Genomic DNA, 27,973 nt, shown 5'->3' with positions numbered 1-27,973 from the left:
GTAACCGTATTGTAGTACAGTATAAGGGGTGCCCAAGGGCTGTTTCCTATTGCAGCAGGGGGTCACAGTTTGGAAAAAGTTGAGAACCATTTATTAGTCAGACCTGCATATAACATAGGCCTCAGAATTGCACCGTTCATGCCTGCAGTGGAGACACTTATTTTTCCCAACTTTGTTATCAAGTTCAATTAGTTCCTCTCAAATGGGAGATTTTATAAAGACTTTATAAGCTGCATTTTAAAATTACTCCTTTTTCTGATGAGGGATAGGGGGGAGAATAGAGTCTAACCTTTTTTGGATCTCCCTAGCAAAGAAATCTCAGATGTTTGATAGTTTGAAACTGAGTCACCAATATTATTCCAATGCCTAAGGCTATGCGAATTACTTATTCATAGACATATTTTCTGATGAGTGACACCTACACGTTTCCGCTGCTGGGTTTGTTGGAGAATCATCATTCCATCCAATGGATGTAGGGGTTTTTGCAGTTGTGTTTACATAGACATTCCAGTCAGGCATGTGTCTGAGTCCTGATCTTCCAAAGGCTGAGGGAAGGGCATATGGGGGAACCAGTCACCCCTTCCCAATGAGTGCTGGTCCCCAGGAGTGTAGTACATGAGCACAAGATAGGCACTGACTCTGTTTTAAGCTTGTTCTTGCACCTAAGATGGCGCCTGGGAGGGACATCAAGAACTGTCCCCGTTCCTCTCGCCGATGGACAATCATTCCTCACCGAGACCCTCAGGAGAACTCCCCTCTTGAGCTCAGCAGGATGGAAGTTCCTGGAGTGCAGACAAGGGGAAACCCCATAGCAAATACCTCCCTTCCCACTCTAGTAGTGCACTCGCCCTGTGGCTTTGGCCAAGGCCTTGTTCTTTTTTGTGCCTCAGTTTTCCCATCTGTACAATGAGGCGAAAGTCCCTCACTGGGGGGCCTGGACGGCTGTGAGGTGCACTGAGATTCTGGAGCCAGGAGGGGGCCATCAGAGCTGCCCTTGAATTTCAGGCTCTTTGGAGGGGGCTTGTCAGCGTACAACTTCCACTCCTGCTGCCTTGCAAGCTGCTCAGGGTAGGGCGCATGCTGGTCCCATGGCCACGGTCAGAACCCGCCCCCCTCCCGCTCTGCGGACTCCAGCACAGCAGCGGTGTAGCCGGCGGGGGCAGGAGCACACATGGAGGGTGGGGGGAGGAGGTGCCGTTCCCTGCTGACCTACCCCCGAGGGGCCCCAGGCTCTGGCCGGCGGAGCGGGGAGGAGAAAGGGGAACAAAGAGAAGCGCCTTAGCGCACGAGATTCCGGGCAGCCCCAGCCCCCCTCTTCAGACCCGATGCCCGTTCAAGATTTCCCCCTTCCCAGCCCCAAAGCAGGGAGCCGAGAGCCCCCCTCCCGCCCCGTCCGGCCCCCCGGGGAGAGAGGTAAGCGGAGACCTTGGGAAAGGGAGCCGGCTCTGAATGGGGCTATTCTTGGGAGCAGTCCTTTTCCTCTGCGCGCCCATTGTCCATTCATGCGCCCAGCGCCGCCGCGGGAGCGGACTGGGCGTGTGTGTGTGGGGGGGGGGGGAGAATCTGCGCCGACCCCCCCCCCCCCGCATCAGCCCTCCCCCGGCTGGCTCCCCCCACCACACTAGCGCGCACAGCTGGCCCAGGCTGCCGGCGGCTCTGTGCGCAAGCGTGGCCAGCAGGGGCGGCCCGTCCGCCTGCGCTGCCCCGACCGCAGCCTTCTCCTGCCAGCTCGTGCGAACTTTGTGCAGCGCCCTTATTTCGCATCCTCGCCCGCTTGCACCACAGCAGGGCCCTTCGGCGCCCCCCCCCCCCCCGCGGCCCAATTCGGATTATAACCCTGCCCTCCCTTTGCAGGCGGCTTGGGTCAGCGACGAGCGGATCGGAGCCCCCAGCCCTCGGCACCCGGATGGCTGCTTGATGGTGAGTTGAGCAGACCTGGAAGTGTGTGGGTGGGTGGGTGGGTGGGTGTCATGTATAAGTCCCTGTACCCGAAGCCTACCCAGGTAGGCATACCTATGACACCCCTCCCCCCATATGTACCACCTACCCAAGTTTTAGTCGGATGAAGGTGGAAATTGGGAAATTGCATCCCTCTGTGTGTGTGTGTGTGTGTGTTTGTGTGTGAGAGAGAGAGAGAGAGAGAGAGAGAGAGAGACATGCTGCCTGGGGGGGCTTGCAGGTTGGATTGTTTGGCTTTAGTTTTCTGTCGCACTACAAAAATAAAATGAAAGCGGGTTGAAAGGTGGCAAGGAAAAAGGTACCACAAACTGGGCTGTTGTCCACCACTGGTCCAGAATTACCTTCAAAGCACTGCATGGAGCAGCCTTCTTTGTGCCTCTGGATGTGTTTGAACGTGGACCTGCCTCCCTTTCTCTCTCTGCCTCTGCTTTTCTGATGTTTAAACTCCAGTGAGCTAGTGAACAACACCAGGGGTCCTTCTGATGGGCTCCTTTGGGGCACCTGGACTTCTGGAGGAGAGGATAAAATCAGCAGCCATTGCAGGACTTCAGGCGTGGAAAACATGAGAGTCAGGAAGAGTGATGTATTGGCATGTGTTTAATCTGCGCACAGCATAACTGGCTTCTTGTGAGGGAAAGAGCTTAATTGGGGAGCAGGTAGAAGGCATGTGGCAACAACTACATGAATGTTGCAGATATCAGAGAAAGTAGAATGTATTTCCAAAAATTAATCACAGGAATGAGACATTTCTCTGCAGCCTCTGTGTGTAATGAAACAGTGTTTGTTTTTCATTAGGCTCTGGCACTCAAAAAAAGATGATCTTGCTGGGTTAGAAGGTTGGTGATAGATTAATATTATTATTTAAGTAGGTTTTGCATGGATTTTGCAGACCAGTGCTTATTAGGGAAAAGGACCCCTAAAGCCAGGACAGAAATTATTTTGGGTGCTTCAGCATGTGACCTGAAGAAGAGCTCTGTGTAGCTTGAAATGTCTCTCTCACCAAGAGATGTTGGTCCAGTAAAAGGAGTCATCTCCTGCATCTGTCTTTCTAAATGTGTCATATTTTAACGTATATAGCTAATAGTAGCACTTGGGTATTTTGAGAGCAGTGTTGCAGATCTGTATGTAGCAGTCTTGGGAGGTGGGTGTAGCAGAAGAAAGTATCCAAAGTTGTCCGTTTGGGTCGTGCATGAGATAGGAAGAGGGCCTGGTGAATGTAGGAATCACAAACTTTCTCCCAGAAGGTTTGATGCGTTTGAATGGACTAGGTTCAATACTGGCATACACCTGGGTATAGAATTATTCAAGGATTCAACCTTGCGGAATGGGAACGGGAAACAGGGGAGGAGTCACTTGATGGTTACCTCTTTTGTTCATTCCCTCTGGGGTGCCTGGCATTGGCCACTGTCAGAAGACAGGATACTGGGCTAGGTGGACCTTTGTCTGACCCAGTGTGGCTATTCATATGTATGCACATTAGAGTTCTCCTACACCAATACCAGCCCAACACTGCAACCTGCTGACTTGTTGGCGATGTGCTAATCTGTTTTGCCTCTCTCTGATTCCCCATCTTGGAGCACTCAAACATGTGTGTTTGGAATGGACTTATAACATAGTAGCGAACACTGGGCACAGTTGATTTGTTAATGAAACCAGCTTCCTTTACAAGGTCCCCACCCTTCTCAGAACCTCCTCTGACAGCAGCTCCTGAGATGTTTCCCTCCTCACTGAGCCGCAGTGCTTCTGTGTCACCTCGTTGCTTGACACCAGAATTCCTTCCTTCATGGGGAATCTGGTGCAGTGACAATGACTTGTTCAAAGACAAACAGCAAAGCGGAGCCAGGCGGACACGGAACCCAGGTGTCTGAGCCCCCCCCTCCTGTGTGTGGCTCCTGGGATTGAGCTGATGAGGGGGCGGCGATCAAGAGACATGAGAAGGAAGGAGAAAGTGGGTTACTTCCTGGTGAGGTTGGTTGTTACCATCCCATCGCTGGGATGGCAAGAGTCAAGGTTGTCTCTTTTAATGTAAACTAGCGGCTCTGCCTTGCGATGTGGGCAGCCCCTCCATGGGGCTGATCTGTAAATATTGGACAGGCCTGGCCCCCCCCAAAGACATGCATGTCCTTAATCGTGGCCAAAAAAAACTCCCATTCACAATCCAGTTTGCTCCTCCTTAGTAGCTGATGTGGCCTTGCTGAGCACGGCTTGACCTGCTGTTATTGCTGATGGGGCGCATCCTTTGCTGCTCCACAGGCTGCTTCTCTAATGCAGCCTTTCCCAATTGTATTTGGCCACGGAACCCTTTTAAATTCGAAATAATGTTGCGGAACCCCTAAGAACGGCAGCTGGTTTGACAGCTGAAGCTTCGACTTCGTCCGACGTGGAGCTGGTCTATTCGTATTCAGTCACCCACATGATCCACACTCCCTGAGAGTGAGTACGGGGATTTACGGTGGTATATAACAGGCGATCGCACCACTGACTGACTGCGTGCGCAGCGCTGAGTAGTGACATCGTCGTCCCCACTCTCTGGCTACGCTGGCGTTACACAGGGACACTTATTGAGGCAAACACAAATGAAAATTGTTTCAATAAAATGCATAAATGCTTAAATATAATTTTTTAAATCATGACATGTTCTTGTAATGGAATTTTCTCGCGGAACCCTTCTTTTCACTTCGCGGAACCCCTGGGTTCCACGGAACACTGCTCTAGTGAGTCGTGGGAAAGACACATGGCTTGTGGGGCCTCAGGCGATTTCTGTCCAGGAAGGCATTTCCCTCTCAAGAGACACACTTAAAATAGGGCTGGCGTGGCAGCGTCCCTTGCAATCGAGAAGAGCGAGGGTCTGGTTGTACTGAATATACAGGGGAGCTTGATTGGGGCTACTCGGTGACAAGATCTGTCTGCACCCTCTCGCGTCTAGGCTGGCTAACTATCGTACTATCTCACGTTGCCCCTCCCGAAGTCCTGCCCTGAATGACATAGTCATGGACCTGCAGGCTGCCTTACCAGCACGCGCCCTGTTAAATGGCTGCAACCCCTGCTGGCAGGCTGGCCGTGAAGAATGCCCAGAAACATTCCTGCAGGCGGTGACGGGAGGTGCCCAGCAGGGCCCTGCCGGGGGAGCGGTTGGGTCTTTTGTTTTGTCAGCTGCCCTCCTCAGCCTTACTCCTGTGTTGAGACGTGCTCAGCGCTGTACAAACTCCAGCGGAAACCGCTTGCCTGAGGGGTCTGGCTGAGGCAGGGCACGCAGTATGGACGGAGCAGCAGGGAAAAGTGCCCTCCTGGGCTAGCGAGGGATGGAAACAGTGAGGATGCAGAGCCAACGGGTGGGGTGAGCGGCGCAGGGCGGGGGATGCTTTGGAGGGGCTTAGGTGGTGCTCACGAGATGGCAGGAAGGGCTGCCCCCGACAGCGAAGCCTTTGGAACAGGGGGAAGACCCCAGCAACTCTCACGCCAGGCGGGAGGGGCTCCCGAGACAGGAGAGAGCGAGCGCGTATCACCTCAGCAGCAGACGGGGAGCGGCGTCAGCATGCTCAGAATATGGGACGCAGCGGATGTTCCCAGCATGTGTCACGCAGCTGGGTGCGATCTGGGCCGCACAGAGAGCAAAGTGCCTTCCACGCAGCCATAGAACGGTCACCTGACCCTGTGCTCTAACCACTAGTTCTTGCTGCCCCTTGTGACAGGCTGCTGCTGCCTTCATGCCTTGCATGCTGCTGCTCCTTCCTATAACAGGCCTGAATTCCTAGGCTGACCCTACACGTGGTCAGACTCTAGCCCCTTACGCCTCCCGTATCCACCGCTTTGTGCCCCCACTCCTCCTTGCATGCTGCATTCTGTCTGGACCAGCCTCTCCCTGCACCAGGCCTCCCACCTCTTCTTTTCTCTCCCACTCCCTTGCTTACAGGAAAACAAAATGCAAGCTACATGCCAGATCTCCACCATGAAGGTTTCCAGGCCTTGGCCTGCCACCGCCCTGCCCCTAGTGTGTTAACGAGCCCGTTAAACTCCTCAGAGCGCCATGCCCACAAGTTAAACAGGGAAGAAGAGGGATCACACAGCACTTTGGAAGGTAGGAGCTGGGGGTGGAGGAGAGGAACTCTGGAAGGTCAGTCACTCTGTGGAATTGGAGTCCCAAGGGTAAGTGGTGGAATCCGGGTTGCTAGACATTAGTCGTTCATTGCCCTTTATTTAGTCTGCAATGTGTAGATCCATGGCTTTCGATCAGTCCTGCTGAAAGTGGGGGGCAAAGGCGGAGCTTGGCATGGGGCCCAGTGATTCAAAAGCACCCAGGAGCAGCGGTGGCCAACGCTCCAGGCCACCATGCAGCATTCTCCGGGTGGCTGTGCCCTTTCTGCCAAAAGTCCCACCCCAGGAGACCCCGCCCCCCACTTTGCCCAGGGGTCTGGTGAGTCCATTGGCTCACCTGCTCTCAGCCTTCCCAAACGACTGTATGCCTTTCAGGGACCGGGTCTTTCCTGCCTGCCCCCAGGTTTCCCCTCACTGAAAAACGACTTGCTTACGAAATCCGACATTAAATCACCCAAGTGTCGCAGCACATGGTTACTGAAACATGGCTGATTTTCTCGTGTTTGCCAAAGAGTTATAAAACAAATCAACTGACATCATTACGGAAAGGCTAGAGAACAAGACAGAAAATGTTTTATGGCGTGTATATAAATCCACGGTATGCCAACATCTCAAATGCTGCATGCAGGCGTGGTCGCCTCATCTCAAAAAAGGCTGGCGTTGGGAAAAGTTCAGAAAAAGGCAACAAAAAGAATAACGGTATGGAACGGCTGCCATAGGAGAAGAGATTAGTAAAATTAGGACTTTTCAGCTTTGAAAAGCAACGAAGGAGAGATATGATAGAGTTCTATAGAATCATCACTGGAGTAGAGAAATTAAATAAGGAAGTGCTATTTACAAGAACTCGGGGTCACCAAATGAAATTAATAGGCAGCAGATTTAAGTCAAACCAAAGGAAATATTTTTTCAAGCAACAAGCAGTCACCTCTTTACTGTGAAGGCCAAGACTAGATAGATCCATGGCGGTTAGGTCCATCAGTGGCTATTAGCCAGGCTGGGCAGGGATGGTGTTCCTGGCCTCTGTTTGTCAGAAGCTGGGAATGGGTGAGAGGGGAGGGATCACTTGATGGTTCCCTGTTCTGTCCATTCCTTCTGGGGCACCAGGCATTGGCCACTGTTGGAAGACAGGACACTGGGCTAGATGGACCTTGTGTTGGACGTAGTATGGCCCTTCTTACATTCCAATACAGAATCATAGAATACTAGTACTGGAAGGGACCTCGAGAGGTCATCGAGTCCAGTCCCCGACCAAATACTGTCTAGACCATCTATGATAAACATTTATCTAACCTACTCTTAAATATCTCCAGAGATGGGGAATCCACAACCTCCCTGGGCAATTTATTCCAATGTTTGACCACCCTGACAGGTAGGAACTTTTTCCTAATGTCCAACCTAAATTTCCCTTGCTGCAGTTTAAGCCCATTGCTTCTTGTTCTATCCTCAGAGGCCAAGATGAACACGTTTTCTCCCTCCTCCTCATGACACCCTTTTAGATACCTGAAAACCACTATCATGTCCCCCCTCAGTCTTCTCTTTTCTAAATTAAAAAAACCCTATTCTTTCAGCCTTCCTTCATTGGTCATGTTCTCTAGACCTTTAATCATTCTTGTTGCTCTTCTCTGGACCCTCTCCAATTTCTCCACATCTTTCTTGAAATGTGGTGCCCAGAACTGGACACAATACTCCATCTGAGGCCTAACCAGCACAGAGTAGAGCGGAAGAATGATTTCTCGTATCTTGCTCACAACACACCTGTTAATGCATCCCAGAATCATGTTTGATTTTTTTGCAACAGCATCGCACTGCTGACTCATATTCAGCTTGTGGTCCACTATGACCCCTAGATCCCTTTCTGCCATACTCCTTCCTAGACAGTCACTTCCCATTCTGTACGTGTGAAACTGATTGTTCCTTCCTAAGTGGAGCACTTTGCATTTGTCTGTATTAAACTTCATCCTGTTTACCTCAGACCATTTCTCCAATTTTTCCAGATCATTTTGGATTATGACTCTATCCTCCAGAGCAGTCGCAAGCCCTCCCAGCTTGATATCATCTGCAAACTTAATAAGCATACTTTCTATACCAATATCTAAATCGTTGATGAAGATATTGAACAGAGCCAGTCCCAAAACAGACCCCTGCGGAACCCCACTTGTTATACCTTTCCAGCAGGATTGTGAACCATTAATAACTACTCTTTGAGTACGGTTATCCAGCCAGGTATGCACCTATCTTACAGTAGCCCCATTTAAGTTGTATTTGCCTAGTTTATTGATAAGAATATCATGCGAGACTGTATCAAACGCCTTACTAAAGTCTAGGTATATCACATCCACCGCTTCTCCCTTATCCACAAGACTCGTTATCCTATCAAAGAAAGCTATGAGATTGGTTTGACACGATTTGTTCTTTACAAATCCATGCTGGCTGTTCCCTATCACCTTGCCACCTTCCAAGTGTTTACAGACGATTTCCTTAATTACTTGCTCCGATATCTTCCCTGGCACAGAAGTTAAACGAACTGGTCTGTAGTTTCCTGGGTTGTTCTTATTTCCCTTTTTATAGATGGGCACTAGATTTGCCCTTTTCCAGTCCTCTGCAATCTCTCCTGTCTCCCATATAAATATTGTACTTGCATTTCAGTGTATAATATGGAGAGCAGTAGGAACAAGTAGCCGTCTGTATGAAATTTGAGTTGGTCCTGGCTTCACTAGAGCTTTTTATGTAGCCTGTTGTAAAACTGGGCAAATATGTAGACGAGTTGATGTGCCCCCTGGAAGAGAAGCACCGGTGCAGGGGACAATCCTGCTGCTCTGAGCAGGGCAGGCCAGTGGGGTGGAGCTCTTTGGGGCACTGTGCCGCTTAGCTGGCCCTTTTCTGGGTGCTCCAATAGGAAACTGGTGGGGGGGCGCACAGAGTGGGAGCCCTGGGGAGGGGTGTTGGGACGAGACACGGAGGGAGCCACAAGAAGATGGAGTGGGCAGACTTGGTGACTGTCTAGCTCATTGGAGAGGGGAAGAGCTTCTCAGGGCTCCTGCAGTCAGACATGTCCCTTGAAGCGCAGCTGTGCATGGGGTGATTCGGGCCAGGAGGTTTCTGCCTAGACCCTGCAGTGCAGGTACAGGTACCTGTTGGTGCATTTAGCTGCATTAAAAAAGACCCCCAAACTCACAATGGTGGCTGTGAAGAGCATGGCCTCCTGACACCCTCCCCTCCAGGTGATCTCCCCCAGAGTCACAAGCCTCTCTGCCCCTAGCAAGAGCAACAGGCCTTGTGAAGGGCCACAAACTGGCTGTGCTGGACCAGTGAAGTGGAGCTGGCTGATGGGCGAGTTCCAGAGCTGAGACCTGTCTCTTCGCATTCAGGTCTAGGAGGAGTCTAGGTCGGGGTGGTGGAATGTCTCCCTGTAGTACCCTGAAGTCTGGGGCCCAGCGGCCAAATGCCGCACCTCTGAGCTAGTGGGCCACCTTCGACACCAGCTGGAGCATCTGGGTTGGCGGCAAAGCAGTTAGCAAGGTCCCTGCTAGCCTTGGTGCTGATTCTGTGGGATGCTGGGCCAGTGTCTCTTGTGAGCCATGAAGCTGCAGGAACCGTGGCCACATGACCTGGCTCAGCGTATAACTATCATTTCTGGTACAGCCTGCACTGAGATCACTTTCTGTTTGTGGCTTGCAGCTTGCACTGGGTGCTTTCCTGATCTTCCTCTTACAGACCTGACAGAGACACCTCCCTTCTGCCCACTCAAGTACCCAGCACGCAGGCAATATGCAAATCAAATTCCACCCCCAGCAGATCACTCACTCCAGGGTAAATGCCGTGGTCCCTCTGACCTGATTTCACACTGCTAGGTGGGAACTGCTCCGTCCAAAAGGAACTGACATTTGCTTCCAAGTCACCAGAAAAATGAGTAAGTGCCGGGCTTTTCGCTACAGATCTTATGATTCTGTCCTGAGGTACATGGATGCAGAGTCGATGGATTGCTGCATGTACCACTGGTTAGAGCAAAGCATGGGGAAGCCTTCAGGGGTGGGGTCTCTTCTGCCAGGGACTAGCTGTGCAGTCAGCTCACTCAGATGAAAAGTGTCCAAAACGGGAGGCAGATTGCACAGCGGGGTCTGGGTCTCTGAATGGGATTCAGAGTACAAATCACTTGTTTCTTATTATTAGTGTTTAATGGGAGCTGTGTGATATTCAGCATGGAAAACCTGGTCCCTTATTGAGGGGGAAATACAGATTTAAGAGACTATTTCAGGTGGCGAGGTTTGGAAAACCCTGACCTCAGTCCCTCTGTACCTCAGTTTCCCTATCTGAGTAGCCAATACTGGGGTCAAAATGCCCTCGTCCCTGCTGCTCTAATGTTCCCACTGTTGCTGCCACCCAGAGGAGGTTTTCACTATAGATGTGGCATGTGGTTGGGGGGCGGAGTTGGGCAAATGTGTCTTGGGTTTCAATTCCTCCTGCTTTTGCGCCTTCCTCAGATCATGGTTTAAAGACATCACTTGCAGGTTTAAACTAGAGCCCCACCATGCTGCAGAGGAAGGCAAACACCCCTCCCCTGGATATCTGCTAATCTCGGGGGGTGGGGGTCCTTCTCAACCCCAAATATGGTGGTGATCAGTTAGTCCCTGAGCATGTGGGCAAGACTTAACCAGCCAGACATGCTCTGTAAATGCTGTGGTATGGGTGGGGGCTCAGCTCCCCTTCCACTGTGATCTGAGCTAGGCAGGGCTGGCTAGCCTGAGTCTGTCTTCCCAGGCTGCTGTCATTCTCAGCAGCGGTGTGAGAAGGGCCACCGTGAGGAGCCAGAGCATAGTACGGCACCTGCCTGTAGGGGCTGTCTGTTGTGATTAGTGGCTTGATCTAGGGTAGGCGCCTGCCATGTCAGCTGGACGGCTGGCTAGCCATTTAGGTGGTGTGTGGGGGCATTTCCAACCTGGCTTTCACCCAGGGACGCAGAGGTGAAAAAACTTTCCTTGCTCACCCTCGTTCTGGAGAATCCCATTCACATTGGGGGTGGCAGCACCTTGTGGGTTACTCTTCTAGTGACTGTGGCTTGTTCACACCCTCGCTGCTAGCGTGTGCTTTGATTGCATGGAACAGTCCTCATCGCTTTGGCCTCCAGCCTGGGTGCTCTCCCCCCGCTGGCTGGTCCCTGGTGCTTCCAGAATTTACAGATGGGAAATTCAGATTCCTCCCTGTTGCTTTGGTCTCCTTTCCATCACTGAAAGACAAAGCTGGGTAGCTGGCCCTGGTCAGATTGCTCCCAGCGACAGGTTTCTTCCGCGGGGCAGTGAAGAGAGCTACCTCTGCCTGGGAACCTGTTGAGTTGACTCATTACAATGCAATGCCTGTGCCACCTCTCCTTTCCCACCGGGACACTGTGCGGGTGTTTTTTGTTGTGAAATCTAAGTCGTGATGTAATCCCGTTTACCTGACTTCCAGCTAACCAGAGCTTGGTCTTGTTCCCCACTAGCCATGTGAATTCCTCCCCGTTTAGCCAAGTTCCTGGATCTTTTCCCTGTCGACTCATTAGGAAAACAGAGCTGTGCGGTGCATGGCTTAAGATCGCTCCCTGACTGCTGGGTTTTTTTTCTTTCCATTTTGGGGAACGAAATAATTGTAATCAGACCAGGCCCTTGAAAAAGGCATGTAGTGAGGAAACGATAAAAGATGCAAAAATCTATGGAGAGCAATCCAGTGGTCTTCTCTGACAAAACGTTCCAGCCAGAGGGCACAGAGAAGGGGCAAGTTGCTAGAGGGCCTGAAACCGAGGGCAGGTGTGAAGGGAACTGCTCTTATCAAGTGGGTCTTTGATCTATAGACAATTGCAGACCCGGATTGTGCCGGTCAGTGTCGTAAGAATCCTGCTTTCCAGTTAAATAGAAGGAGCAATTCAATCTGTTTAGGTCAGCGATGGGCAACCTAGGCTAGTGAGTGGGCCACATGAGTGGCCCTCCTTCATCCCAGTGGGCCACAGGATTGCCCTGACCAACATGGAGGACAGGGGAGTTATGCTAACTGCCCTTGCGTACCTGGAGTTTGCGGGCTGTGCCGATTGGCTGCAGTGTTGTGTGTAAGCAGCACACACCTCAGTTCGTGTGCCTTGGCTTTACATGTGTGTCACTTTAGTAATTAGGGTTGCCAGGTGCCCGGTACTGACCTGGATAGTCCAGTACTGGATAAAGACAGTAAAAAAACCCCTAAGCTTTGAACATGCACTTTCCATCCTGCTCATCAGGCTCAACTCTGCTGGGGGTGTGAAACCGGAAGCCATGCGAGATGGGTACTTCTCTCTTTTCCTGCCACACTGCTGTGAAAGAGCCCTGCCTGTATGGTAGGTGCTGTGCCCATTGTAGCTGCTGTTGTGATGTAGCTGAATGTTTCCAGTCCAAAGGGACATGATCGTGGGGCTGGAAATCTCCCTTAAACATCAGCAGCACTGGCGTACCATAGCTTCTCTTCAGACCTCCAGGCAAGAGAGGGAAAGACCCCTATGTTTCGGGAATTCTGATTCATTCCGTGCAGGCAGGAGCAGTCCTTACACCTGTGTGAGAGTTTGGGGAAGTTTTCCCACACGTTCGCATATTTGTTTTTCTACAGGGAATAAAAACTGAGTGGGCTTTAGGGTCATACCACGGAAAATGACCTTCAAAATGGCTGACGCGCTCATGGGACTAAAGCCAGGAATGTCGTCTCAAACTTGGAAATGGCTGCTTCCCTCGCTCCCAAACAAATGCCTGTAGGGAAGAAAGCAGCTAAGTGGCTTCTTGGAAGGCTGTTAAATGTTCACTCTGGTTGAAGATGATTAGTACATAAAGACGATAACGGTTTCTGGGGCGGAGCGGAGTTGGTATGCTCGGATTCTGGGCAGCAGGGGTTGGTTTTGTGCTCTCAGTTCCTTGAGTGTTTTCTAACGCTCTTTGAGGGGCCGGTGTGTTAGTCTGTAACTTTAAAAACAAGGAGTAGTCCTATGACACCTCAGAGACTAACAGAAATATAATACAAATAGATATAGCATCATACTATATATATATATATATATATATATACCATAGCTATTTTTGTTAGTCTCTAGGGTACCACAGGACTACTCCTTGTTTCTAACTCACTCAGCAGCCACGGTCAACGGCATTCTCCTGCTGCCAACTGAAGAAGGAAACTGCTCTGACCTTTTCTGTTCTCATTCCTCTTCCTCCTGGCAGTCCCCTGTGCCAGCCAGCAGGCTGTCCCGGCTCAACGGTTCTGACACAAAGCCCATTTGCAAAGAGATTCCACAGTCTCTATAATTGTTTTTCTGGGCACCAGCAACATCTCTGATGCGATCCTCAGCATGCACTGACGGCAGCCCCTATTCAGGTAAGTTCAGGTAACCCACTGCTCAGTGTGTCCCTCTTTGAGACTGGGCCATAGAGGCTCTACATCTCTTGCAGCCTCTCGATGAGGCAGCTCATTCTTTCATCTCAAACTGGACCATAGGCTGCTAGCTCTGGAGGTACTCGGTTCAGGCCCCAGTCATGCCAAAAGTACCAGTCTGTTAACTTTTTCCTTTTAAAATTATCGACCCCATGTGGATTCTCACATCACATGGGCAGGTGTGCGCGCCCCAGGAGAGCTGCTCTCTGTGGCCACCTGGGTTCTTCTCCAGCTCTTTCCCTCTTGGCATGGTGATCACTTAACCCCTTGGGTCCAATTCTGTCTTCAGAGATGTGCATGTGACACTGTGCCCCCATATTTTCCATGGAAATTTGTTTTTCTGTATGAATATGCATAACTCAAGTGTGTTTTATGCAAAGCGAGGCAAGTAACCTATCATCCAAGAGCTTGTAACTGCCCGAATGTGTCATTCCTGTTTGTTTGTCTAGGTGTTCTAGTGAAAACCAGGAGTGGTACTTAACGAACGTAATAGCCCCGGCCCAAGATAAGGATCTGTAAATAGTATTGTTTTCTCTGCTTCATAGGGGTAGTCGAGTTAGTCTGTAACAGGAAAAATTTAAAAAATAACAAATAGTTTAGTAGCACTTTAAAGTCTAAAAAAACATGTAGATGGTATCATGAGCACAGCCCACTTCTTCAGGTGATTGCAGCGTCTTTTTTATTATTATTATTTTTGCTCCACAGCTTTGGTCTCCACCCCTCTCCCCCTTTTTTTTCCTCAAAAGACTTTTTCCCAGTGGGTTTTTTTTTGGCACCTCTTCCCTGGGGGCTAGAAACGCCAATACTCTGTACCCGTCTGTACCAGCCAGCCTGCCCACTTGCGTCTTTCAGTGCTCACCCCGCCTGGGAGACGCCTCGCCATTGTGGAGCGTGTTCCCAGTGGAGGCCATGGTCAAACAATCCCATCTGTAGGCCATTTGTTGAGCCCCACGTAAACCCAAACCGCACCCCGGGCTGCAAACTAACGGGCTGCTGGTCGCATGTTGGGGAGCCCTGATGTTCAGGGTGGGGTCCTTAGTCACCGCTTTGCTGGGTAGCTTTAACAGCGTTCCAGGGCAGGCCTACAGCCTGGGATGGGATATGTTGTTTAGCCCACTCTTTCCCCATAGGAGATGGGGTGGGGAAACCCGGAGTATTCATAGAGATATTATCAAGTCCTGCCCCCAGTAGGCAAACCCCTCATATAATCCCCTTCATAAATATATCCAGCTCCCGCTTCGACCCAGTGTGCTCTGTTGCCTTGGGAGACCGTTCCAGAGCCTGCCTTCCAGCTTCCAATTTCCAGCCTAAATTTACACATGGCCAGTTCGTCCCCATTTGTAACAAGCCTGGTATCTATCAGCTTAAACAGCTCCTCACCTTCCCTGAAATTGACGCTGCTGACGTAGTTACAGAGAGCCATCCCCTGTGCCTTCGCTGGGTAAGGCTAAACAAGCATCAAGTATCATTTTCTCTTCTTTTACCCAGGTGAGATTGCATCTGATCTGTGCTCTGCCTGTGCCTTGCAAGCTGTGGGTTGCCCCAGTTCTCCACAGTCTCCTTATCTAGCTCCACAATCTCATCTATCTCGCCCACTGAGTCTGATTGCTCTGCCATCTCCACAGGATAGACTTGTACCTGCAGGCTGACATCATTCATTAGTGTCGGTGAGGTCTCTAGAGAGCCGCAGGGGCAAGGTGCTAGAGAAAGGCAAGCTATTTTTTATCTAAATGTCTTGGCCAAACCCCCAGGATGCAGCACCAGGCATGGAATCCAGGAGTCCTGCTACACGTTTTTGCTCCCTCTATGTACTGCTCTCGGAGAACTACATTCTCTGCCGTTGTTTTTCAATGAGCTCGCAGGTAATGAACACTTCTTCACTGCTTGCCAATTGCACTTGTTGCAGTCCTGGAGAAGGGTTTGAAAGGAGAAATCCATTTACTTTTTTTTATTCCCCCCCCCCCCATGGCTCTTTCTAGTCTCTGAGCAATATCTTTGGCCTAGTACGGTTCAGTTACAGTGCAGCACTCTTCCACTGTTTATGGTGCGATTCTACAATCAAAACATTGCACATTCTCCTAAGTGGTTTGGAAAATGCATGCAGTGAAAGGGTTAAACAGGTTTGTTTTCCCTTTACAAAGCTAGCTCATGCATTTTTCCTCTGGTAAAATACATTCCCATTGCGACATTTGAAGGTATAGTTGGCTCAGAAACCCCTTTAAGGGTTTTCAGTGACTGACTAAGAATAAATAAACTCTCAAAAATGTTTGCAATTTTTCTTCCCTTGTCTGACTGGCTCTGACTCCTAGGTGAACTGAGCACGGCATAAAAAGGACCCGGACTGTGGACTCTTTGGGGACTTCTTGGTTGAGGCATGGAAGCTGGGGAGAATTTGTTGAGAATCTACTTGCTGTGTTAGGCAGTTGCCTGGGGGAAAGGGCCTGTCCACACTACAGGTGCAACAGTGTTTTGCGGTGGGTGAGAGAGCCCAGTTTGACTCAAGTAAAATAATTCATATTATGTACTCACAGCATCTTTTCTGCCATCACAGCTGCCTAACCAAGCATTGTATTCCAGCTAACTCTAGGCTGCCACAGGTAGAGTACCCGAGGGGCAAAGCATTTGGAGATGTACTGCACAGAGGTCAGAGAGAGGTGGATCTGCTAGACTTTTTATGCTGTGTAGACAGGACACATATCCGTCACCAGTGGCTGAAGGCAACCGTGGAACAGCTTAGCTGTCCTGCTACAGAACCTGCTTGGAAATTGGGGGCTTTTCCCTATTGACACATTCCATGAACAATTGACATTTTGGCCAAAAGTCAACAAGGGAGACTGAAAATGTTGGTGAAGAAATGCTGCTGCGGTGCCTTCTAGGAATTGTGGTTCATGCCCCATTCTCCTCTCTTGGTTGAGTTCCCTGGCTGCATTACATCTTGTTTAGCATAACACGGTCCTTTCTTGGTGATCCATCACCATGCACCATGGGAGCTTCATGGGGGACGCTATCAGTTTGGGGATGAGAATGGAAGCATGAGGTGTCTGAACTATGAGACCCAAGGAATTCTTGCTCCTGGTTGCCGGTTGCTTGGGTTTTTGAATGGAAAGCTGAAGTCTGCCTGCACAAAACCACACTGCAGGAAAAATGTCTTTGAGTCAAAAACCCAATTTGCCTTCAGAAATCTGTCTTAGTGGAAAACTTTTCAACCGTCCTAGTTTGGACTGTGGAACAGTGGGCACAACCAGTGTTTCGAGAGATCCAGGCCAGACATCAATCACAACCTTGGTCGTAGCATGGACAGGACATATGTTGACTCAGTGGAGTCTCACTACTTAGGTACTTGATACTCAACCCTGTAAAATGACTCAAGAGACACTTAATATACTGTGGTCAGGCCTTGTATGAAACTCAGTATTGAACATTTATAGCTCTAGGAAGTATCATAAAATTAAAACTGTTGTCGAGCAAAGCCCATTTTTAATTTGTACCTCTTTCCATTTATTTGGATTGTACTGAGTGCAATATGGAAGCTCTTAAATTCAAACGAACTAGTTCTTCGGGTCCCTGTATTCTTTGTTTAGTACTGCCTGTGTGTTACAATATATCAAAATCTAGACCGCCGTGTAACAACCTTAAAAAAACCAGCCAGGGCCATAGGTGAACTGTGGAAATAAGAAATTATCTGTGATGTTTCCTCCTCCTCCAAAAACAAAACAAAACAAAAACACAAAAAAAGATAGTTGAGTACATAAGCAATGATTAAATCATTCCTTGATACCCGATGTGGTGTGCCCAGTGAAATTTCTCTCTGTTCTTGTAATCTGTTTGTGGCAGAGTTTGCTTTAATATTTGTCAGGATTTAGCCAATAAGAACCTCTGAGCTCTTGCCACATTATAAAACAATTCCAAGGAGTCAAATGTGACTTAAGGCATTACTTTGCCTTTCTAAATTCTTATGCATTTGTTCTGTGCCTCAGTTTCCTCATCAGTAACAATAAGGATAATGCCACAGACCTCCTTGGAAATGAGCTTTTGAGATCTGCAAATTAAAGGCTGTAAAGGAATTAGAGATTTTTATTATTAATATTACTTGCTCGCTTGAAGTGGGCCACGTTACAGACTAGGAGAACTAGTAAGGTCCTGCTCTAAATCCTTGATCGATCCAATCCAGTTCCCACTGGGACCGAAGACAACCCCCCACTTTGATTTTATCAGAACCGGATTCAGGCCCTAATGTGCTGGGGGAGCTATAATGTGTGCACTTGAATGCCTTACAAGAGGTAGGATTCATTCTTGTGTGCCTGACAACTTGGTGTTTTCTCCTTTATCAGGCCGCTTCCTTTCCTTTGAAGGGCCCTGTCTACAGCCTTGAGTCTACCTGTCAGAAAAGTGGCTCTATTTGAAATTGAGCCAGAAGCCACCTTTCAGCTTCCTGTGCATCTGTATCTCACCTCCTGTAATGAGTAATGGAGGGAAGATGTTACCCTATTCATCATCATCATCATCATCATCGCTCTTCATGTCCACTGGTGTATAGGGCAGCAATAGAGGTCCTCCACTTCTGTCTGTCTCTGGCCAGCCTCTCAATAGTGCCCCAAGTGTAATTCATGCTCTTCATTTCTACTTCAGCAGTCTGGCGCCATGTTCACTTGGGTCATCCTTGTTTCCGCTTCCCTTCAGGGGTCCAGTGCGCAGCAGTCTTTGTAATGGAGCTTCCATCTTTCCTGACCACGTGCCCAATCCATCTCCAGGGTCTTTTCATAATGATGGTGGCCATGTCATCTTGTTTGCACCGCGCAAGCCGGTCCTGATTTGAAATTATTCTTGGCCAAAAAATATGGAGGATCCTCCAAAGACTTCTGGTGTGAAAAGTCAACAATTTATTGAGGTCGTGCTTTGTCATCCACCAGCATTCTGATCCATAGAATAGTGTTGATAAAACACAGCTCTGATAAAACTTCAGTGTGGTATGGATGCTGTACTGTGATGACTTCCATACAGCATTCACACTCATGAATACATTTCTGGCTTTACTGGATATCACTTCTGATGCCTCCATCTTGCCTGATAATACTATCCAAGTATGTAAAGCTCTCTGTGATAGGTAGGTTGTGGCCATCGATCTTAACTGGTGCTGGTGCCTCAATATTTAGGGTCATAACTTCTGTCGTCTTCTAGCTAACTCTTAGTCTGACCGGTTTTCCGAAGGTGCGGAGTCGATTTGTCTTCTCTTGCATAGACAATGCGTATGGGAGAGCAGCACGAGGTCATCAGTAAAAGCAAAGTCCTCTAATGTGGAGAAGACAGGCCATCTGATGCCTCTTGGCTCATCTTCTGTTGTACGCTGCATAACTCAGTCTATGACTAAGTTAAAGAGCATAGGAGACATGACGGATCCCTGCCTTACTCCAGTCTGAACTTCAAAGCGTAGATCATTGCTCCCCACACTGCACATGAAATTGTTAATAAAAGTTCTTAATGAGTTGTACTGCTTGTTGTGGTATTCCATAGGCTCTCCGAATACGCCAAAGACTATCCCTATGAATGCGGTCAATTTTGAAATCAATAAAGTTGATGAACAGCTGCCTCTGCCATTCAATGCGTTGCTCAATGATGTTACGCAGTCCAAAAATTTAATCTACATGCCTCCTTCCTTTACAAAAGCCAGCTTGTTTTTTCCTCGGTGATTTATCAACAGCGTCTACAATCTGCTGAATAATGATCTTAGCAAGGATCTTGCTTGGCACTGAGAGGAGAGTGATGCCGCACCAGTTGTTACAGCCATTGAGTGCTCCCTTCTTGGGTATCTTAACAGTAATATCGTTTGTCCGTTCCCCTGGCACCTGCTTCCCTTCCCATATTGCTGTAAAGAGCAGTTGGAGAATCATGGCTGCAAGTTCTGGGTCTGCCTTGAACAATTCAGCATTGAGATTATCGTGTCCTGCAGCGTTATCATTCTTTAAGGACCTTATTGCCGTGCTAATTTCTTCCATTCTTGGTGGAGCGGTATTTATGTCAAGGGCTGTTCCCGCTTCTAGAATATCGGCGGCTTCTTCTGGTGGTGGCCTGTTTAGAATTTCCATGAAAATATTCTGCCCAATGAGCCTCTTGTTCCCTCTCTGTTGTAAGTAGATTTCCTTGTTTGTCCATGATGGGGACACTTGTACTGGCATGATATTTACCACAAACAAGCTGATTTTAAAAACCTTTCCTTGCTCTCTTCAAGTAGCTGCTTCTTCAGCTGTGCTGCTAGTTCCTCTATATGTGCTCTCTTATCAGCTCTCACCAATTTTTTAACTTGCCAGTCTGCTTCTTTGTATTGCTGCTAGACTGGTATCTTTCTTCCAGTCTTTCTGATTTAGCAACTGTGAGTTTCTTCTTTAAGATATGTCTATTATCAATTGCCTTCCATGAGTCTGCCATGATCCATACTTCTTTCTTCTGTTTCTGTTTGAAACCTAGACATCCTCGCTGCTCTTTACATATATTGTTCCCATTTCTTATTAATTTCTTCTATGCTGTGAGTTTCTTCTTCAAGATCTTGTAGCACTTGAAACCTGTTTTTTACCTTTAAGTCAAAAGCATTCTTAATTTTGGGGTCTTGTAGCTTCTCTACATCAAAGCGTTTCTGCATGGGTATCTTGTAACCAGTGCTTCTTAGCTTAAGCTTTATGAGTGCTGTCACAAGATGGTGATTACTGCCGACAGTAGCCCCTCTTTTCACCTTGACATCTAGTAATGAGCGTCTCCATGTTCCATTGATCATCAGATCGTGGATCTGATGACTATCCCTACCATTTGGTGAGCGCCATGTTAACTTGTGAATTTCACGGTGAGGAAAGAGCGTACCTCCGAGGACAAGATTGTGTAAAGAACAGAGTTCCAGTAGCCTCTTTCCATTCTCCTTCTTGGTACCACACCCATGTTTCCCCATGGTTCTATCATTGTGCGTATTATCCCTCCCAACTTTAGCGTTCAAGTCCCCCATGACTATTATAAGATCATGACATAATGCTGTTTTTATTTCAGCTTGAAGCTGTTCATAGAATCTATCTTTCTTTTCTTCTTCACTTTCATTTGTTGGGGCATAACACTGGATTAAGGTAATGTTTAAATGTCTACCTTTCATTCTGGCTCTCATCAGTCTGCTGTTGATTGGTTTCCATTCCAGCAAACATTTCTCTATTCCTTTCTTCAGGATGATAGCTACTCCCTCATCATCCCTTCCAGAAAAAAAGGACTGTTTCACTAGTACTAGTCTTCATTCTTCCTGATCCAATCCATCTACTCTCACTGATACCAAGAATATGTAGTGTGTAGCATCTCATTTCATTTGTAATCTGCGCAAGCTTACCCATTTCATACCTGATACGTACATTCCAGAACCCAATTCTGGTCTTAATCTTGGCGCTCAGGACTTCCATCTTCATGTCAATAGCTTCATTTCTGCTTTCACCACTGGCAGTCCTACAAGTCACTGTCAGTGACTCTGGAAGGCTGTTGCACACAGTGGAGAAGGAATTCTTTGTTGCTGTCTTCGGTAACAAAAGCTATTTCTAGGTCAGGGTTGTTAGTCCTGAGCCAAACCCCCAATCCTGGAGGATCGGTGTCCATGCTTAGTCTGGCTCCTCCCCCCTTGACCGTTCCGGCTTGATTAAACCTACCAGGAGCACTAAGCTCCCGGGATCATAAGAACACGCAAGCTGCCCTGCCCCGAGAAGGTGCATGTACAAGGGCAGGTTACCCTATTAGCCCTGCAAAATTGATACCGCTATGGGAGGGGGGGAAGGTAGACTCTCTTCTCCCTTGCGCACCATCTAATGCATGGCAATACAGCTCCCCTTGTAGGATTGTTGTGGCCAGGGAAGGTGCTGAAAGTGGAGAGGACTCACTGGGCTAATCTTGGCGGAAGGTTTTGTGCAATGTAGCTTGTTTTCAGTTATCACAGTCCTTGGAATTAAAGGGGTAGCTGTCTGCATTTACATTCTGTTCGGCATAGACTGTTCCCAGAGGAGATTCATGCACTGTGCGCTCTCGAAGAGAACACATTTTTTTCTTGTTTTCTTATTCTAAACTAAAAGGCAATATATCTGTGTGTCTCCTGTTGATCTTGAAGAATGCAAGAAGATGAGTTTACACTCATGAAGACTGCAAAGTCTCACCAAATGACCCCCACTTTCCCTTTCATAAACACAGACTCTCCTTCTGAAAACCAGAACAGCTTTTCCATTTCCTTCCTACCCGTGAGTTGAGTGCCGGGGCTTTATGTTCTTCCCATTATTTGAGCAGATCACTCTAGTGGGTGAATATTTTAATCTATAAAAAAATTCTGAATTTATTCTAGGGGCAGCATGGCATAGAGGACTAAGCCCAGGGTTAGGGGATAGGATGGCCTGGCTCTGCCACTGTCTAGCTCTGCGGACTTGGGGAAACTGAGGCAAGGAGGGCCAGTAGCAGGGTAAAATGGGAGTAGTGCTTTGTTTAAATAAATCACATTGTTTGAAAATGTATTTCTTTTTAGAGTATTCCCCTCGTTTTACAGCTGAGCAAGTCACTGACATGCCTTGTGCCTCAGTTTCCCCAGGGTCACACAGGAGGCAGGTGATAGCACTAGAAATAGAATCTGGGTCGCCTCACTCTGTCCACAGGTCTGTCATTGGCTCACACTGTGTCTCTTGGAACAATGCATTTCCTGGGGCTAGGATCCTTTCTGTTCTTGTCCCCTCTGGTTACTAGATGAGCAAGTCCAAAAGCACACTGCGTTGGAGGATTTTCCAGAGCCGCCGTTTGTAGGAACTGTTCTGCCTGAGGGGATGATTGGAGTCTCCTCATGCATTCTGCAGCTGTGAGCCGAGCGTTTCTGCAGCTCATTAAGCAATAGAGGGAGGAATACATATAAATTCGGGATTAGACCTGGGCCATGGAGGGGGTTGAGGATTAGTTAGGTGATATCTGAAAAGCTCAGTGCAACTGACAAGTATTCTCATTATTTATCCCATACAGCCTGCTCCTAATCCCCAGTAATTAATATCTAATGTAGACTGTCGGTGCCTGGGCCAGGAACCTTGTCTTCCTACATGTTTGCAAAATGTCAGCTACACATATGGAGCTAGACACATACAGTAAACAATCAGTTTGGCTGCTCCTAATGCCCATTGGCGATGGGGATGCTCAGCAGCTGGGAATCCAGATCGGGCCTCAGCCAGGCCTTGCTGCAAGGCCGTGCCCGCGGTGAATTCTTTGCTTCCGAATCTCAACGCAGTTGTTTTGGGGGAGCGAAGTAAAAAGTGGTAGGGGCAGGAGGTGAGTGCAAATTGGCCAAGCCGTTACGAGAAGCTCTGTCAACCCAAGAGCTCCCTCAGGCGAATAGTCCTGTCCCGGATCCTGGGAGCATCACGCAGGGGTGTGGTCGTAGCCTTCCAAGCTGCAGCAAAAATCCAGGTCAATCCCACAACAGTAAAAATGAAATGCCGAGAAGACCCAGTCTCTCCTTTAAGGCTCCTGAGTAGCTTTATTATCTTTATCCTCTAGCCAGTTTTTCTCAACTTTTTTGATGACAGGGACCTGCTCACTGCCTTTCTAAACTGCAGGAGGGATCTGTCAGCGATCATTGAGAAACACTGCTCTAGAAGACAATTCCCCCCCCACAGAACCGTGCGGGTTGTGTCCTCTACAAGTCTACAGAACAACAGACATGCACCTTGTATGGGAATGGGGCTGGGGCAGGGCTGTCCTGGGGGGCGCCTGGGGCAACCCCCCCCAGTAGGGTTGCCAGATGGGAAAAAAGGGGGGGACCAAAGTTGTTAAGCAAAAAAAGGACTTTGCAAAGCCGCGGGGAAAGCCGACAGCGGGACAGCCCAGACGCCCCGCGGCTGTCCCCGCTGCCGGCGTCCTCAGAGGCTTTGCTCCCCGTCTCCCTGGTCTGCTGGTCTCCAGCAGACCAGGGAGACGGGGAGCAAAGCCGCGGAGGACCCAGGCGGCGGGACCGCGGTGCGTCTCGGTCCGCCGCCCGCGTCTTCCTGGTCTGCTGGGGTGGGGGGGGGCGCAGCTAGTACGCCCCCCCCCCCAGCAGACTAGGCTTTTCTCTGGACGCCTGTGGCAGAGCAGCTGGGGCGCTGCTGGGTTGGTCCCGCAGCGCCGCTCTGGGCGCTACTGGACCAACCCAGCAGCACCCCAGCTGCTCTGCCCCAGGCGTCCTGATTTAGCCGCTGCTGAAACTGACAAGCGCTGACTACAGGAAGCCCGAGGCAGAGTTGCTCTGCCCCAGGCTTCCTGGAATCAGCCGCTGATCAGTTTCAGCAGCAGCTGACTTGGGGACGCTTGGGGTTCTTAAGTTGATTCTGTATGTAAGTCAGAACTGGCGGTCAGTTTCAGCAGTGGCTGAATCTGGACGCCAGTTCCGACTTACATACAGATTCAACTTAAGAACAAACCTACAGTCCCTATCTTGTACGTAACCCGGGGACTGCCTGTAAAATAAAACAGCATTGCCCCTTTAATTGCGTGCAGTCACAATAGGGATAGGAAGAGAAGAGGGTGAGCACTAAGACCCAGGGAAGGCATTGCTTCCCCTTGCTCAAGTCTTTAGGTTTTTTGCCAATGACCATCTTGTTTTCTTGGTCGAGCCAGAAGGGAGCTTCCCTGCGGAACTAGGTAAGCAGGAGGTCCGGGGCCTTGGTCCAGTTGCTGAGTGTGTCGTAGGGTTGCCGGGTGTCCGGTATTTTCACCTCCTGGCATGGAAAAAAACAGAAAATACCAGACATTGTAGGTGTCCGGTATTTTCTGAATTTTTTTACCGGACATGAGGCGAAAATACCGGACACCTGGCAACCCTACCCCCTAGTCTCCCAGGTGCGGGGTCTGGGGAAACTCCGACCCACCGCAGGCCTTGCCCTACCCCTTCAATGTAGCTTGGGTTGACTGATCTGTCCAGCCCGCCCGTGAGGTGTGGGACGGAAACAGAACTGCCAACCTTCCAGGAATTAAAGATGAATCTTTAATTAAAGATTGTCATGTGAAGAAACCTCCAGGAATATGTCCAACCAAAACTGGAATATTTCTTCAGCTGCTGTGGTCTGTTCCTGCTCTGGGAAGTAAGAGGAGAACCGGCATGTGGGTAACCTCATAAAGCCAGTGCCGGTCCCAAGAGGTTGGTCTGACAGGCAGATCATCCCAGACCTAGGTAGCCCTGCAGCAAACTGTCTTAAACTCAGCCCAGCGAAGAGAGATGGGAAAGCCATTGTCTGCTTCCTGCAGTCCAGCGTCCCCCGCCATTCCTCATCCTCGCTGGCAGCGTTAACTATTTCTGCTTTCTTCCCAGGGCTGTGTAACGCTGGGGGTGTGTAGCAGGTAGAGATCACTCCTACTGATCGGAGGACATGCACCTTTTTGGTTTCTCTGATTTGGAGCCTTTGGCTCCTGCCTCAGGGTTTTTCCTGTGGCTCCATGAACCCTCGGAGACTCTTATTCAGTCTTTCCACTTTGAAACACGCTTGCACAGCATCGTGTTCTACAGATGCTGGTGCTATGGGACGACTTTGGCAAGTCTCAGTCCTGTTCTTGGGGGAGGATCTTAAGCCACTAGTGCAGGGGTGGCCAACCCGTGGCTCGTGAGATGCATGCGGCTCTTCACTCCTGAAAGTGCGGGATGGGGCTGAGCAGAGCAGGTTGCCAGGACGCTCTGGCTCCCACTGCTGTGGTGAGAGTGCGTGTCCGTTCGTCCGTCCGTCCTGTTGTCACCCTGCACCAGGTTCTCAGGTAATCCTCCAGTTTGCATTACTTGGAGGAGGGCGATAGGGACAGAGCAGGAATGGGAAGGGGCATGGAGCAGGGTTAGGGAAATGGATGGGGTGGAGGTGGGGCGGGGCTTGTGGTGGGTGGGGAGGGTGACCCTGTCCCATGCCTGTGGCACTGAGGGAGGGAGGTTGCCAAAAGCACCCTGCCTCTGTAGGGCCGGCCCTGGACCTGACGCAGCTTTTAGCCGCACAGCCATGTTGACGCAGTCATGTTGCTAAAAGTTGTAGCCAGTGTGCGTCGCCTCTTTTGCCGACAAAATATTTCCACCCAATGGCACTTGCCATGGCTAAATGTTTGTCTTTCGGGGGCAAGGAAGGTAGGGGATTTGCACCTCTTATTGTTCAGTTGCCAGTGTAGACAGAATGCGTCTACACTGCACCGTTATTTCGGAATAACTAGCATTATTCAGAAATAACAATGCGAGCGTCTACACAGCAATTCTGTTATTTCAAAAAAAAAAATTTGAAATAACGGACGGCTTATTCCGACTTCTGTGTACCTCATTCCACAAGGAATAACTCCTCTTCCGAAATAGCTATACTCCCAGAGCAGCTCCCCTGCTGCTATTTCGAAATAGCCCCTCACCAGGGCCATTCTAAGTTATTCCTCCTCAGTGCCTCCAGGGGCTCTGCATTGAGGTAGCGCGTCCACAACAGGGGAACCTGCCTTGGACTAATTTTGAGGCTTCCCTGTAGTATGGACGCTCTTTTTCTAAATAAGATATTTTGGAATATATCTTCCGCAATAGCTTATTCCAAAAAAAGTGTGCTGTGTAGACGCACCCCTAGCCTCAGTGCTATGTCTACACTGCGCAGTGCTTTGCTGCTGCATGCACAGGAGAGCAAACAAAGGGCAGTCTCCGAACTAACTCGGGCTCAGGATGCTCTGCTGCTCTGGGAGTTCCCTAGTAGTTTTTTGCTCTGCAAACGCAGGCGGCCAACTCTGATGAATTTTAAATTTTTGGTCCTAGGATGACAGTGGAGTTGGTGGTGTTAATTATTTGTATTGCAGTAATGCCAAGCAGCTCCAATCACAGAGCAGGGCCCTGCTGTTTTAGGTACCGTACAAATGCAAACATTTGCTTCAATCTTTAAGCCATAACTTCTGAGCCAGAGTTCTAATTTTCATGATTTTTTACAGAGAAGATTAAAATACACATATAAATAAAATCACATATTTTTTTTTCAATAAAACACACTAAAATCAAGGAAACAGTATTCTCTTCCTCCTCCCCTAAATTATATGCATAAATATTGGTAAAGAAAGGTCACTTACCAACTCTTTGTAATGGAAAACTTGTGTCTGGAATGAGAGGAGCATTACTTTCTTTAGTGGCAAATATTGTTTTGTATGTTTAAAAAAATGTTGGCAATTTTTTTTGTTTGCTTTCTTAGAAGAGTGTTTCACCTGAGCTCACAGTACTGGAATTCACTTCTGTGCATGGGAGAGGCTCCTTGTCCACAATTATTTCCATCTGTGACTCTCATGGCTGTTGTTCCTCTTGCAAAATTTCTCCAGTGCCTTTCCCACCCTCAAAATCTGGTAAACTCCATCTCTTGCAGTTACTGTCTCCAGCTGGAAATAACTCAGTGGCAACCACTGGGATTAGAGTGTTAAGAATCATCCATATGGCTTATGTGTTGACCACCTTGGTGGCAGAGAATGTATGTGTTTGGCTGTGGACTTGTGAACGTGGACACCTTTTAAAGTGTCCTGTTCTAAGTGAAGCCCTCCAAGCTGTATACAATACTGAATTTCCTTAGGGATATGGCACATGAAGCACATGATTTCATTTCACTGAAATCAGAGGAGTAATATTGGGACAAATGTGACCCTTTCTGTTGTTAGGGAGAGGTTAAAACTAGAGCCTTGGATCTTAAAACCAGGGAAAAGTGGAGATCTGATTTGCATCTGAACCTGCCCTTTTGGCTCTGCTTAGATTGGATCCAGAAAGTTTTGTGTTCCCAGTCTGTTTGGATGTGACTGAAATATAAGCAAAGTTCTGATGAGAACTTATAACTGTTGAACGCGAACCCTAAATCAGATTCTGCATCAATAAACCAAACCCAGCTCTGATACAGAGCCAAACATCACCTCTTTGATGCCTTCCCTGAGCGCAGAAAAGCTAATGTGGACAGGTTATTAACTTTAAGCACTTGAAGTCAATGGGACTTAAGCACATGCTTCATGTTAAACTATGCTTTGTACTTTGCTAGGTTGGGACCAGAACAAGGATCTCACAGGCAGCTGCTCAGCAAGTTTCCCTCACTTTGCTGGCTGGTTCTCCTTCACTTGGAGGGACTGCTCTAGGCACGAGGCGACTTCAGTCTCCCTGGCCCATTCAATGTTGTCTCTGAGCCAGCAAAGAAGGTGGCCCCATTAGCAGTGGTGGGTTTGTGACGTGGATGTTTAATCAGTGCTGACGGGACAGTCTTCTGACTCACACAGAATCAATCATTTATTTGCCACATTTTGCCTTTTTTCCTGCTCGTGAATTGTCTGTGCCCTGATTGCAAAACTTTTGATTTAATTTATCATTCACGGTTACTTCTGACTTTTGTCAGCAACCATTCATGCAATGAATTGGTCCCATAAGTCATGCCATCAAGGGAACGGAAACGTACCCATTCAATTTATGGAACTAGCCGGTGCCACCTGCGTTGGGAATTTTATAATCTTACTTCCAATTTGACATTCATTGCTGGCA

The 27,973-nt window shown here is 48.8% G+C and overlaps 1 protein-coding gene across 13 annotated transcripts in view; it reads left to right on the top strand.

Moving 5' to 3' along the window:
- Positions 1-1,051: 1,051 nt before the first annotated feature.
- ST3GAL4 (ST3 beta-galactoside alpha-2,3-sialyltransferase 4) overlaps positions 1,052-27,973 on the top strand; it is a 153,996-nt gene continuing 127,074 nt past the window's right edge. For 7 of the 13 annotated variants that reach the window (XM_075909665.2, XM_014572782.4, XM_075909656.2 and 4 more), the window contains exon 1: positions 1,657-1,920. The gene's annotated coding sequence lies outside the window, so the exon portion shown is untranslated. Of the gene's footprint in view, positions 1,069-1,158; positions 1,414-1,651; positions 1,921-8,550; positions 9,965-27,973 lie in introns of those variants that run through there. The other 6 variants (XM_089773334.1, XM_075909648.2, XM_075909653.2 and 3 more) reach the window with 6 other exon arrangements.

This window comes from Pelodiscus sinensis, chromosome 25 (assembly GCF_052426305.1).
Source record: "Pelodiscus sinensis isolate ZL-2025 chromosome 25, ASM5242630v1, whole genome shotgun sequence".
NCBI classification, from domain to species: Eukaryota; Metazoa; Chordata; order Testudines; family Trionychidae; genus Pelodiscus; species Pelodiscus sinensis.
The sequence above is the reverse complement of the archived record's forward strand: the minus strand, read 5'-3'. Positions and strand labels throughout refer to the sequence as shown.